The sequence below is a fragment of the Physella acuta genome, unplaced genomic scaffold, assembly GCF_028476545.2.
Source record: "Physella acuta isolate Inbredline_101_S28 unplaced genomic scaffold, ASM2847654v3 ptg000051l, whole genome shotgun sequence".
Taxonomy (NCBI): domain Eukaryota; kingdom Metazoa; phylum Mollusca; class Gastropoda; family Physidae; genus Physella; species Physella acuta.
The window spans coordinates 135,831-148,772 of record NW_026731571.1 but is presented as its reverse complement, the minus strand read 5'-3'; the positions used below and the strand labels follow the sequence as shown (position 1 = coordinate 148,772).

Below are 12,942 nucleotides of genomic sequence, written 5' to 3'. Positions count from 1 at the left end.
GTGTTAGCACACAAAATCTTGAGCCAATTTAACGGGGGAATAGCCGTACACATTAATGGCACAGTTAATTAGAGATCAGTTTACGGACAGTTACATGGTGATATTTTTAATAACAGTTACATTTGGACACAAGTGTATTTGTTGAATGGAATCACCCTCTAAATACTGAACTAGTTACAATTCTGTTCTCATATCACATTGTAGCAGTCACAAGACGGAGACACGAATCACAGTCAAATTTGAGGGTATTTAACAGAACATATCAAACGTTAGGAGGTGTGATGTATTGATTATATCACACTTTTATAATGTATGGATTATATCACACTTTTATCGTGTATTAACGATATCACACTTCACACTTTTATCGTGTATTGATTTATATCAGTTTGATCGTGTATTGATTATAATGTCTTTAATGTCTACAATCAACGTGTGGACATGACGCGGTAATCATGTAGCAAACAACGGACGGTGTTGCAGTTGTCGCTGATCCAGGACATGGTCATTAAGTCCAGGACATGGTCATTAAGTCCAGGACATGGTCATTAAGTCCAGGACGTGGTCATTAAGTCCAGGACATGGTCATTAAGTCCAGGACGTGGTCATTAAGTCCAGGACATGGTCATTAAGTCCACGGGGGACCACGGGAAAACTAACATCAGTTTTCTCTTAACCAATCAAGCAATTAGCTCGTGCTTTGTGTGGGCAGTGGGGCGTGATGGCCGTCAGCAGCAACTCAGGCCACCAACCACAACACATGTATGTTCAGCAAGACAATTATTGAATGTCCAAAAACAACAAATGTTGTATTTTGGCATCATAAATATGTGTCCAACATGACAAATGTTGAATGTTACGAGGTACACCTTGACTTGATTGCTCCACCTAATTATCTAAAAATAGAAGACCCGCACACGGGAGCACGTGACGTATCGAACAGCGTAGATCAACATCTGCTCACCTTATACTTATCTGGCTGTTGCTACGGCGAACGTGAGCACAGTAAACACGGAGTACCTCATCACGTGGCATTTCTAGAACTTTCTAAAAGCATTTGCCATCGTGAGTTCGAGCCCAACACAGAACTTAAACAATCTTTCTCTCGTCTTACACAGTGACCTCACTCATATCATTACTCACGTGCTGAATGAATTAGTCCAAGTTAAGTCCAGAGGAATTGACGAGTAGATCTAGCACTGACCACCTGTCTGATGTAGGTCTACTAGCCAAATGACCGGTAGTGAGACGTGTCCTAGATCACGACGGTCCGGGCAGGGAATGACTGGCTAATGACCAGGGCTCGCCTACCTTGACAGGCGAGGGCGAGGGAAGATATATGACCGTGTCTTATCGAGGGAGCTCGCGAAATTTCCCCTGCAAGAATGTGACGAGATGACAACACAGATGTCACATGACCAGGATCGGCGTGTTACAAGGTATGACTGCTGTATCCCATGAGCCTCTATTGTTTTATGGCCGGTACAGGCGGGCTATAAAACTTGAGACACTCCGTGCTAAAACTGTGACGTGGTGTGACTAATTGTGACTAAGTCTGTTATTGACATGACCCATTGTACTGGTCGGTAGACGGACGCTATGAATGTGACGAGGGTCATTATACATGAGTCACCAGCATGCTATCATGTCACGTCTATGTCAGCATGTTGTAACATCATCCATAAGGATGTCAGTTATACGCAACATCATTGTTAGGGATGTCACTGACAAGGATGTCGCAACATCCAATAATAAAAGATTTCAATTAAAAACTGTGGTTTTATAACAAGTCAGATTCTGTAGAACGCAAAAATGTGGAATCCCGGTCTAAATCAGGTATTTTTTAAAACCTAGCCCAACCACAGCAATGTTTTAACCCTTGACCAAGCCCCATCTTGTTTTAGCCCTAGTTAAACCCTCGCCTTGTTTTAGCCCTAGTTAAACCCTCGAATTGTTTTAACCCTAGTCAAGCCCCATCTTGTTTAAAGTTAACCCTCGCCTTGTTTTAACCCTAGTTAAACCCTCGCCTTGTTTTAACTCTAGTCAAGCCCCATCTTGTTTAAAGTTAACCCTCGCCTTGTTTTAACTCTAGTCAAGCCCCATCTTGTTTAAAGTTAACCCTCGCCTTGTTTTAACCCTAGTCAAGCCCTCGTCTTGTTTTAACCCTAGTTAAACCATCGCCTTGTTTTAACCCTAGTTAAACCCTCGCCTTGTTTTAACCCTAGTTAAACCCTCGCCTTGTTTTAACCCTAGTTAAACCCTCGCCTTGTTTTAACCCTAGTTAAACCCTCGCCTTGTTTTAACCCTAGTTAAACCATCGCCTTGTTTTAACCCTAGTTAAACCCTCGCCTTGTTTTAACCCTAGTTAAACCCTCGCCTTGTTTTAACCCTAGTTAAACCCTCGCCTTGTTTTAACCCTAGTTAAACCATCGCCTTGTTTTAACCCTAGTTAAACCCTCGCCTTGTTTTAACCCTAGTTAAACCCTCGCCTTGTTTTAACCCTAGTTAAACCCTCGCCTTGTTTTAACCCTAGTTAAACCCTCGCCTTGTTTTAACCCTAGTTAAACCCTCGCCTTGTTTAACCCTAGTTAAACCCTCGCCTTGTTTTAACCCTTGTCAAGTCTCGACTTGCTGTAATCCCCACATCCTCTGGGTGTGTCAGACATCAAAGCTGATCCATCGAGTGAGCACCTGTAGCATATACACGGACATGCTAATCCGTCATCTATATTTAGCCGGGAGAAACCATAACGAGGCTCATCCTGTCCACAGAAACCAAGGGAGGGAACTCACTCTGTGACAGGATAATCCGTTACTCGATGTGAGCAGAGGGGATCAGCGACGTCTGCTAGACATGCTGGATAAACCACATGTCACGAGAGGGGGCGCCGCCCCTGATGAGAGGGAGACGCCCCCTATGCATGCCGTTAATGAAGTGAAGCAAATGACGGGCAGGCGCGAGATATTAGACGCACAAGAACGATAAAAACCGCGGCTTGAGTTTCTTCCCTTGGTATGTTACCTGCAGTAGCTGAACAATAGTGAGACAAAATGGCGGATGTTTTCGTCTCACTTCCACCCTGTCACGTGATTTAGTGAGACAATATGGCGGGGATACATGCCACGTCACAGCACTCTATGAAATTGGAATTTTTTTTTATCCTAGTGCTCGCCCTTGACTACTCATTTTCTGACAGACGCCCTGGTGGCCGTACACCCGGCACCCCGCGCCCCCCAAGAAAACCTCATTAAGATACGCCGCATCGCTTTACCTTGAAACCGGGCACGTGGTTTTCATCCATGAGTCACCACAAAAGGTAGAAAAATGTAATCGAAAAATGAAAGGTAAAAAGTAAACGATCACGGCAAACTGATCACCGAGAACCGCCGACCTGACATGTATTATTAAGATCTATTCTTCCCTTCTCTTACATTTTTTCTCTCTCTAAATCCCGCTGTTTTTAAAATCCATATTTTTTTTAAACAAGCAATGTGTTTTGAAGCCGCTATTTTTCGCTTAGAATTTTTTATTTCATTCATCTTTGTCAGGTCCTGCGGCTAATCCTACCCCCCCCCCCCTTGCTCCCCTCCCTCCCCGTAGGAAGGCTCAGTTTCAAGCTAGTCAGGGGGAGGAAGGGATACATTTAGGTTCCAATAAATAATTTAAACAGGTCAGTGACACGAGCGCAAGGTTTATGAACTCACGTAAACCAATTCTCAGTCTGGGGAGATGATGATTCGGTGCACGCGAATGTACATACGGCGACAACTGGTATTATAAAGGGAATTCCCGAAAAAAGATCATGAGCACGGGAGTGCCCGAACAGAGCTGATTGGTTTGCGGGAATACCCGAGCAGGGCTGATTTGTTTGCGGGAATACCCGAACTGGAAAGTTTTATTTACAGTTGTTATTTGTGTGGCAGGCACGTCCAAAGGGACGTCATTCAGTCTACCTTCAGAAAGGTTCAAGATATTTGGGAAATTTACATATCAATAAAAACATCTTGCATAAATCTGCATTTAAATATGTCCATCTCGATTCAGGATCACAGGGGCTGGGTGGGGCATGGAGAAACACGATTCCCTAACCACAGTTGACATCGTTTCGTTGACGCGCATGCGCATACAACTCTGGATAGCCTATAACTATAATTGGTGTACACCAGTATAACACATTGGCGATGAGCGGCAGACAGCAATCAACGTGATCACAGACAGCAATCAACGTGATCACAGACAGCAATCAACGTGACCACAGACAGCAATCAACGTGATCACAGACAGCAATCAACGTGACCACAGACAGCAATCAACGTGACCATAGACAGCAATCAACGTGATCACAAACAGCAATCAACGTGACCACAGACAGCAATCAACGTGACCACAGACAGCAATCAACGTGATCACAGACAGCAATCAACGTGACCACAGACAGCAATCAACGTGATCACAGACAGCAATCAACGTGATCACAGACAGCAATCAACGTGATCACAGACAGCAATCAACGTGATCACAGACAGCAATCAACGTGATCACAGACAGCAAGTAACGTGACACAGACAGACAGCAATCAACGTGACCACAGACAGCAAGTAACGTGACACAGACAGACAAAAATCAACGTGACCACGAGCAGACAGCAACAAACGTGATCCACTCTCATGATTAACAGTATCGATACCAATAAACTGTCTATCACTTGAAAAACTTTGATTAAACAAAAAGCCACCCCCCAACTTCGCCCCACCCCCCCCCCCCCCCCCCCCATTCGAACCCAGTCAGATCCCAATTCCCATCAGAGACTTGAATCACGACCATTACAACTGGACATTGATGGACTCCCGCCCGTGGCCTGATTAGGCCCAGATTTGGCCGACACTATTCGTGTCACAAAACCTCATTTGCATTCGTCCAACATGAGTGTTGTAGTGTAGCAACTGTCAGTATATGTTCCACGTGACTGTAGCAACTGTCAGTATATGTCCCACGTGACTTTAGCACAACAGACAACATACAAGCATGACTGTAGTCTATTACATCTCGTCGACCACTCACTGTTAGAAGGCCAGGGTTCGGATCCGACCCAGACAGCCGAGAAACAGACGTGTCATAAACAGCCCAGATCTACTGCAGATGGTGTGACATTCGGTGATGTAATTTACAACTAAGTCATTACCCTACCCCTGACAGTCACTACCCCACCCCTGACAGTCACTACCCCTGACAGTCACTACCCCACCCCTGACAGTCACTTCCCCACCCCTGACAGTCACTACCCCACCCCTGACAGTCACTACCCCACCCCTGACAGTCACTACCCCACCCCTGACAGTCACTACCCCACCCCTGACAGTCACTACCCCACCCCTGACAGTCACTACCCCACCCCTGACAGTCACTACCCCACCCCTGACAGTCACTACCCCACCCCTGACAGTCACTACCCCACCCCTGACAGTCACTTACCCACCCCTGACAGTCACTACCCCACCCCTGACAGTCACTACCACACCCCTGACAGTCACTACCCCACCCCTGACAGTCACTACCCCATCCACAGTAACTACCCAACCCACAGTCACTACCACACCCCTGACAGTCACTTACCCACCCCTGACAGTCACTACCCCACCCACAGTCACTACCCCACCCCTGACAGTCACTACCCCACCCCTGACAGTCACTACCCCATCCACAGTAACTACCCAACCCACAGTCACTACCACACCCCTGACAGTCACTTACCCACCCCTGACAGTCACTACCCCACCCCTGACAGTCACTACCCCACCCACAGTCACTACCCCACCCCTGACAGTCACTACCCTACCCCTGACAGTCACTTACCCACCCCTGACAGTCACTACCCCACCCCTGACAGTCACTACCCTACCCCTGACAATCACTACCCCACCCCTGACAGCCACTACCCCACCCCAGACACCAGACGACAAACACAATGAACACTAGCCTTAACCAAACCCAGCAGGTTTAAGAAAATTATGCTAATGTAATTACCCGGACACCCGACCCAGGGCTTACATTTAATTGCCCCCTTAGCCCTTTTTAGCCCTTTTAGCCCTTTAACCCAGACCTCCAGTGCCCTTATCCAACTTCAACGTTTTAGAATCGTAGACTGAAACGCAAACGAGGCTGTATCTAGCACGCAGGCCGAGTTCTAAAAATAGCCAACCATTGAGGAGAAGGGTAAGAGAGTTGCCACGTCTGCTAGTCCTGCTAATTTCCTTGAGTAAAGACTTTCTTACGCTGGGTGCCCTCTGCTATTTGTCAAGTCAAGTCTAAGTCAAGATGACAAGTCATGAACTCGATGACTTATTCAGCCTCGTTTTTTTCAGTCCTTTGACTTTCCGTTTAATTGCCCTAAATCCGGACTGTAGCAGAACTGAGAGAACTCCAGCGAGACCTAACTAGCACCGCTTCCATCAGCCGTCTACTACTGTAGACTCGGCTGCTTCAACACCTAGGGGAGACGACCCAGGGGAGACGACCCTCGCGCTGGTTCCGGCTCAGTCTCGCGCTCAGCTTACCAATGGCGCGAGACTGTACGTGTAATTAGCTCCGAGCTCAAACTCTGGACCGGAAGTGTTTAACTGCTTGGGAGATTTGGGAGGAATTTTTGGTTAATTAGGGGGGGATAATGAGTGGAGTAATTAACAAAGACAAATGCTTAAGCTTTTAAAAAGTGTGAAAGTTCCAGTTTTTGGGCGAGACGTTATACAGTGGTAGCACGTTCTATCATGGGTGATGTGCAGCGAGCGATGACAGGCGAACATTGGATGATGTGGGATGGAGACGTTATTTGATGGCGTATTGCTAGGCGTTAATGACAGTAAGTAATTACAGATAACCTATGGGTTTTAACATACACGACAATTAGCACGTAAGTTTAGCAAAAACAATAATTTGATAAGTCGTAACCTGAATCAAACAGCCTAGTAGTTTTAACCTGAATCAAACTTAGCCTGTCGTTTTAACCTGAATCAAACTTAGCCTATAGTTTTAACCTAAATGACGGTTGAAGTTAACCAACATGGTCTGTTATTAACAGGGGAGATAACCAAACATAACGCCCAATTTTCCCACATACACATACAAAGTGAGACATACGTCAAATAACTGTCAGCCCATTTTGAAGAGACGGTTAGTTTTTGAGAACACGTAGACGCTATTAAATCCTATTTTGGCGCGATTCAGCAGACGGGCCAGCTACAGTAAGTAAACTTGCCATCAGACTCGTAGAAACTAAATTATTCTTTGAAAAAACAACAGAGCAATATTTCTGGAGCTTACAACCCGCCCCACCCCTGAACTCCCCCCTTTGTCCTGAAATCTTTTCAACCCCCAGAAATAGCCGTCTGCTCGAGAGAGACATGTAAACTCCATTAAGGTGTTTGGATACAGCTCCGGCGCTAAGCTCACATCGGAGCTAAACTCTATAGAGGCCACGCTAAGCTCCCGCCGGTCCATTGGATCTGTTTACACGGGGTGGCCTGTGGGGTATGATGGTCTCATTTAGTGGGGGGGGGGGGCGTTAATTCTTGGGTACTGGTGAGGGGGGGGGGGCGTTAATTCTTGGGTACTGGTGAGGGGGGGGGGGCGTTAATTCTTGGGTACTGGTGAGGGGGGGGGCGTTAATTCTTGGGTACTGGTGAGGGGGGGGCGTTAATTCTTGGGTACTGGTGAGGGGGGGGGGCGTTAATTCTTGGGTACTGGTGAGGGGGGGGGGGGGGCGTTAATTCTTGGGTACTGGTGAGGGGGGGGGCGTTAATTCTTGGGTACTGGTGAGGGGGGGGGGGGGCGTTAATTCTTGGGTACTGGTGAGGGGGGGGGTACTCGTTAATGTGAGGGCGGTTGGGTACTGGTGAGGGGGGGGCGTTAATTCTTGGGTACTGGTGAGGGGGGGGGCGTTAATTCTTGGGTACTGGTGAGGGGGGGGGGGCGTTAATTCTTGGGTACTGGTGAGGGGGGGGGGGGTACTCGTTAATGTGAGGGCGGTTGGGTACTGGTGAGGGGGGGGGGGGTACTCGCTGATGTGAGTGGGTTGGGTACTCGGTGTGAAGAGAGGTATGTTTAGAAAAATAATTGTGTACGCAGAAGCACGCGCGGGGGAATCGATGATTGGAACTTATGAAATAGTTGGTGCTAGGGGGTGGGGGTGGGGGGGGGGGGGGGGAAATCACCGCTGCTAGATAGATTATAGCCCTTGTAGCGAGGTTGTGTACAAGGTTGCGTACAGCTTCTATTCAATTTGTCACGGTTTTAAATTGGGAAAGATAAAAAGTTTATTTTTGAAATCCACAGCCTGTCTTTGATGTGGGCTTTTAATTAATCCCCATTGTGGGGCAACAAGCAGGTTAATTGAGGGTTGGGGAGTAAATAACTCGACAAAATGGACGGGGCAGGATCTGTTGGTGCGAACTCATTGACTGGTGTGTACATGTTGCTGGGTACGGTGGCGGTGCTGAATAGGTCACCACTTGTTGTGTGTACAGTGTGGGGGGGGGGGGGGGGGGGCTAGAACAGTTGAATGGAAGCTTGTATACATTGGTAAATTGTGTGTTGGGGTGGAGGATGGTGTAGGTCACGTGGGTAGGTTAAGGGTAACTGGATGTAGGTCACGTGGGTAGGTTCAGGGTAGGTGGATGTAGGTTGGCTACACACAATTCAGATAATTGTATACCACATACTATTTCATACGCTGATTTTAAATGTAAAATTCAGCTTTTACGCGTGTTTTTTTATACTTGCTCACACAGAAGAGTCGAGGGTAGAGGGAGATAACTGGATAATCATAAGCCTTGGCTTACTGTCAATCAATAAATCGTGTAGAATTGAACCAAAGAATTTCCCGTGGATCTGTGACGTGTTGACATTACCAAAAGCCGCACCGCCGGGCTGTATTACCCCCATCACGTGACACATTCTCGAAAATTGCTTGTTTACCCTGAGCCAACAGCCGGCACAACTCGCGACCCCAGATATGACTCGAGTTCTTCCCCCTGACTTATGCTCCGCCCTGATTCCCTTGAAATTAACGGCACCCTGTGCGGCCATCAAAGACTTTCAGACCCATAAACCACAGGCTAAGTCAGGGGCGCCCCAGTCCCATAAACCATCGGCTAAATCATCTTTCAGACAGACCCGATTCTAAATTAGCACCGACCCTAAGAAATTTCATCAACAAATGATCAACTAACGACAGTTTATCAATAAACTATCAAGTTTAAGCCGGCAGAGGAGCAGTCGTCCTTTCCGTGCGTAACGATTGGCCTTGTAGCTCTCCTCCACGACATTTAGTTTTTCCTGTACGTTTTTAAACATTTGGCCTTTTATTCTTGGCCTTCGTGTTCTTTTCTGGCATATAATCGGCATGGAACTCGTGGCGTTACGTGAACAAAAAAAACTCCTCCCACAGCTAGCGATGTCGAGAACTTTTTTTATTTTATGTTGCAATATTTTTTAAGCATCGCTAATGTCAAAATTCGATTGATTTTTGTCCAGGTTCGTGCCTAGTAACAAGACAATTGGAATTGTACAATTTTTGGTAGAATTCAATTCAGTTTTATCATTTATCTTAGAAACGAAATTGGACTTTAAAAATTCATGTCGGAGCTTGTTTGATATGACGGGAACCACGTGAGATGTGGGTCGCCACCAGGGCGGGCGGGATTAGGTCCGGGTCAGCGGGTGACTACGGGCCGTGACAAAAAGAATGAAAACAGAGATGAATTTTACAACTTAATATGAATTATAGATGAGCTTAAGCCGGGACGTGGGGGACCCGGCAACAATCTGCCGGCTGTAATGTCCGACAGGCCGGCCGATAAGCCAGGCTATGTCCAGGGCAAATACTGGTTATCAGCGAGTGGTGGGGCTGGGGTGGGGGGGGGGGGTGAGGAGGACGGTGGATTACCCTCAAGCCTAGGATCAATGATTCACACAACAATAAAACACGGAATCGAACGTGTGAACATAGTATCGATACTTCTCCATAGCTACTTCCAATGAGGAGATTGTGTCGATACTTGTGTAAATTATGAACTACTCCAAATCACGAGAAATTATATTTCACAGTTATTAAAAGTTACTGGGATTTTTTAAAATATGATTTTTAGATAAATAACATGTTGAAATGAACGTTTCCAATTCAAGGACATTATAGTGACAAAAATATAGTTTCATTCCTAACCTAGTAAAAAAAAACTACACAAACTAGATTCTCCATAACGAAACGACCTATAAAACAAGTTAACGAAAAACTATATTCTCCTTAACGAAAAGACCTATAAAACAAGTTAACTAGATTCTCCTGAACGAAAAGACCTATAAAACAAGTAAACGAAAAAAGTAGATTCTCCTGAACGAAAAGACCTATAAAACAAGTTAACTAGATTCTCCTTAACTAGACAGCAGCGATTCTCCGCCCGGCTGAGCCGAAACAAACCGTTTAAAAAAATCAAAGCATCGGCCATACGTTTAACTCACGCACAATAGTTAACTGGCCGTTAAATAAAATTTTATTGCCTAATCAATAGTTTTTTTACGGCAACGGCAGCCGTAAAACTTTCTCGGAATCAGCCCCCCACGTCAGGCGGGCATCAAACCGCGGGCGGGGTATTAGTTTTTGATCTATTATTTACCGAGATCCCGCCCCACGCTCGCCCTAGTCCACGGATTTAAATTAGTTTACTTCAACTCAGTCTAGGAAAATATTGCACTACTTTATACCATCCGTTTCCCTCCATTCATTGTAGTTACACATAAAGTGATGACGTCATTAAACTGTTTAAAAATAAAAGGGGCAATTTCCTAGTAGGATAAAATATTAAGTAAACAAATAAAATCGCTGTGTTTTTATTACGATTTGGCATTATTCAGGTCAAGGCCAAACTATGCGGTAATCTCACGTGACTTTAAACCGGTAACAGTGGAGACATTTTAAGTATTGACAAAGTAGAACTCACCAACTGCAATCACAGGTGAAGCAGAGTTGATCTGAAAGAGAAAAAGAGAGTTGATTAAAGAATAATTTTAAAAAAATTTCGGGAGCTGTTTTCAAGGTGGAGGCATCGTGTTAGTTTTTCTGGCATTTAGCTGGCTGTCGGCTGAATTTGACGAGGTCAATAAACTTTTAATGAGATAGATGAACGTCACAAATGTCACCAGACTCAAAGGTTCCCACGTTATTAAAACAGACCCTGGGAGACTCGTAACAAAGAAAGAATTGAAGTTTGATCTTCTTCTTCTTCTTCGTTCTTAATTTTTAGTGTTGGAAGGCATCGAGAATTATCTGCCAGAGACTTTTTTGAATGTCTCAACCATGAGCTTTTGCCGACTCGACCACGCCTTCAACACAATTAAGCGTTACTTGTCAATTGGTTATGCGCCATTGAGGCCATTGACTCCGATTTCAGCCTGCTTTTCTTTTTGGATTTGCTTCCATAGCCTTTGTCCAACCAAGAACAAACTACAAGGCAGCAGTTGTTTGATTTTGGAGGTCTCTCCTAGAAGAATGGCTGTCCCCAGCTAACGAGCCTCATCTGCCCGAGGGTTCGAACCCGAGACTTCCCGGTTTAGCAACCATGAGTTTTACCGACTTGACCACGCCGACCCCTAAGTTTGATCTCAATTTGGCTTTCTAAAAAAAAAAAAAGAAAAAGCTTTTATTTTTTTTAAAGAGGAAATTAAGATCACAATTTAGTCTTTATACATACGTCGGTCTAGTTTATCAATCGGTCTAATTTTCTATCTCTGTGTAAAAAATAAGGTTTTAGAGTAGAAATTAGTAATCTCACATTCCATACTTGCTTATATACACTAGGGCAGTATCTGGATTGACATAGGTCAATTTGAGTACCTCACAGTTCCTTATTTGTTCAGGTACAGTGAACAGTATCGATACTGTCCGAGGTCAACATGAACATCTCACATTCCATGTTTGCTAGGATATGGTGGACAGTATCGATTCTGTGAGGGGTCAACAATTCCAGACCGGACTACCGAGTTATCTCCCCTCGCTTTGTCAATCCGGTCACGTGCGAGGCCGCACTCTACAGACGACATGGTCACATGACAATTGTACGAATGACCACGTGACTAGGACCAAAGCTGACCCCAGTACGTGCTGACCCCGACTAGCCTCTGTACAAGAGACTTCTAGAATCTGGAGCTGGAATATTGACCCTCGCTGTTGGCTTGGTCGTCAGTGGCCGAACTAATCGTGCAAGAGGTGGTGAGGTGACGATGTGGTGAGGTGACGAGGTGGTGAGGTGGTGAGGTGATGAGGTGGTGAGGTGGTAAGGTGGTGAGGTGATGAGGTGGTGAGGTGATGAGGTAGTGAGGTGATGAGGTGGTGAGGTGATGAGGTGGTGAGGTGATGAGGTGGTGAGGTGATGAGGTAATGAGGTGATGAGGTGGTAATGTGGTGAGATGATGAGGTAGTGAGGTGATGAGGTAGTGACGTGGTGAGGTGACGATGTGGTGAGGTGATGAGGTGGTGTGGTGATGAGGTGGTGAGGCGGTGAGGTGATGAGGTGGTGAGGTGACGATGTGGTGAGGTGATGAGGTGATGAGGTGGTGAGGTGGTGAGGTAGTGATGTGGTGAAGTGGTGAGGTGATGAGGTGATGAGGTGGTGAGGTAGTGATGTGGTGAGGTAGTGATGTGGTGAGGTGGTGAGGTGATGAGGTGGTGAGGTGATGAGGTGGTGAGGTGATGAGGTAATGAGGTGATGAGGTAATGACGTGGTGTGGTGATGAGGTGGTGAGGTGATGAGGTAGTGAGGTGATGAGGTAGTGAGGTGGTGAGGTGACGATGTGGTGAGGTGATGGGGTGTTGTGGTGATGAGGTGGTGAGGCGGTGAGGTGATGAGGTGACGATGTGGTGAGGTGATGAGGTGGTGAGGTGGTGAGGTAGT

General features: G+C 46.0%; 1 protein-coding gene across 2 annotated transcripts in view; it reads right to left on the bottom strand.

Moving 5' to 3' along the window:
- The window catches only part of LOC131946144 (uncharacterized), a 75,096-nt gene that overhangs the window by 30,087 nt on the left and 32,067 nt on the right, over window positions 1-12,942 (bottom strand). The window contains exon 2 of one of the 2 annotated variants that reach the window (XM_059306801.1): window positions 10,993-11,023. The gene's annotated coding sequence lies outside the window, so the exon portion shown is untranslated. Of the gene's footprint in view, window positions 1-1,143; window positions 1,370-10,992; window positions 11,024-12,942 lie in introns of those variants that run through there. The other variant, XM_059306807.1, reaches the window with a different exon arrangement.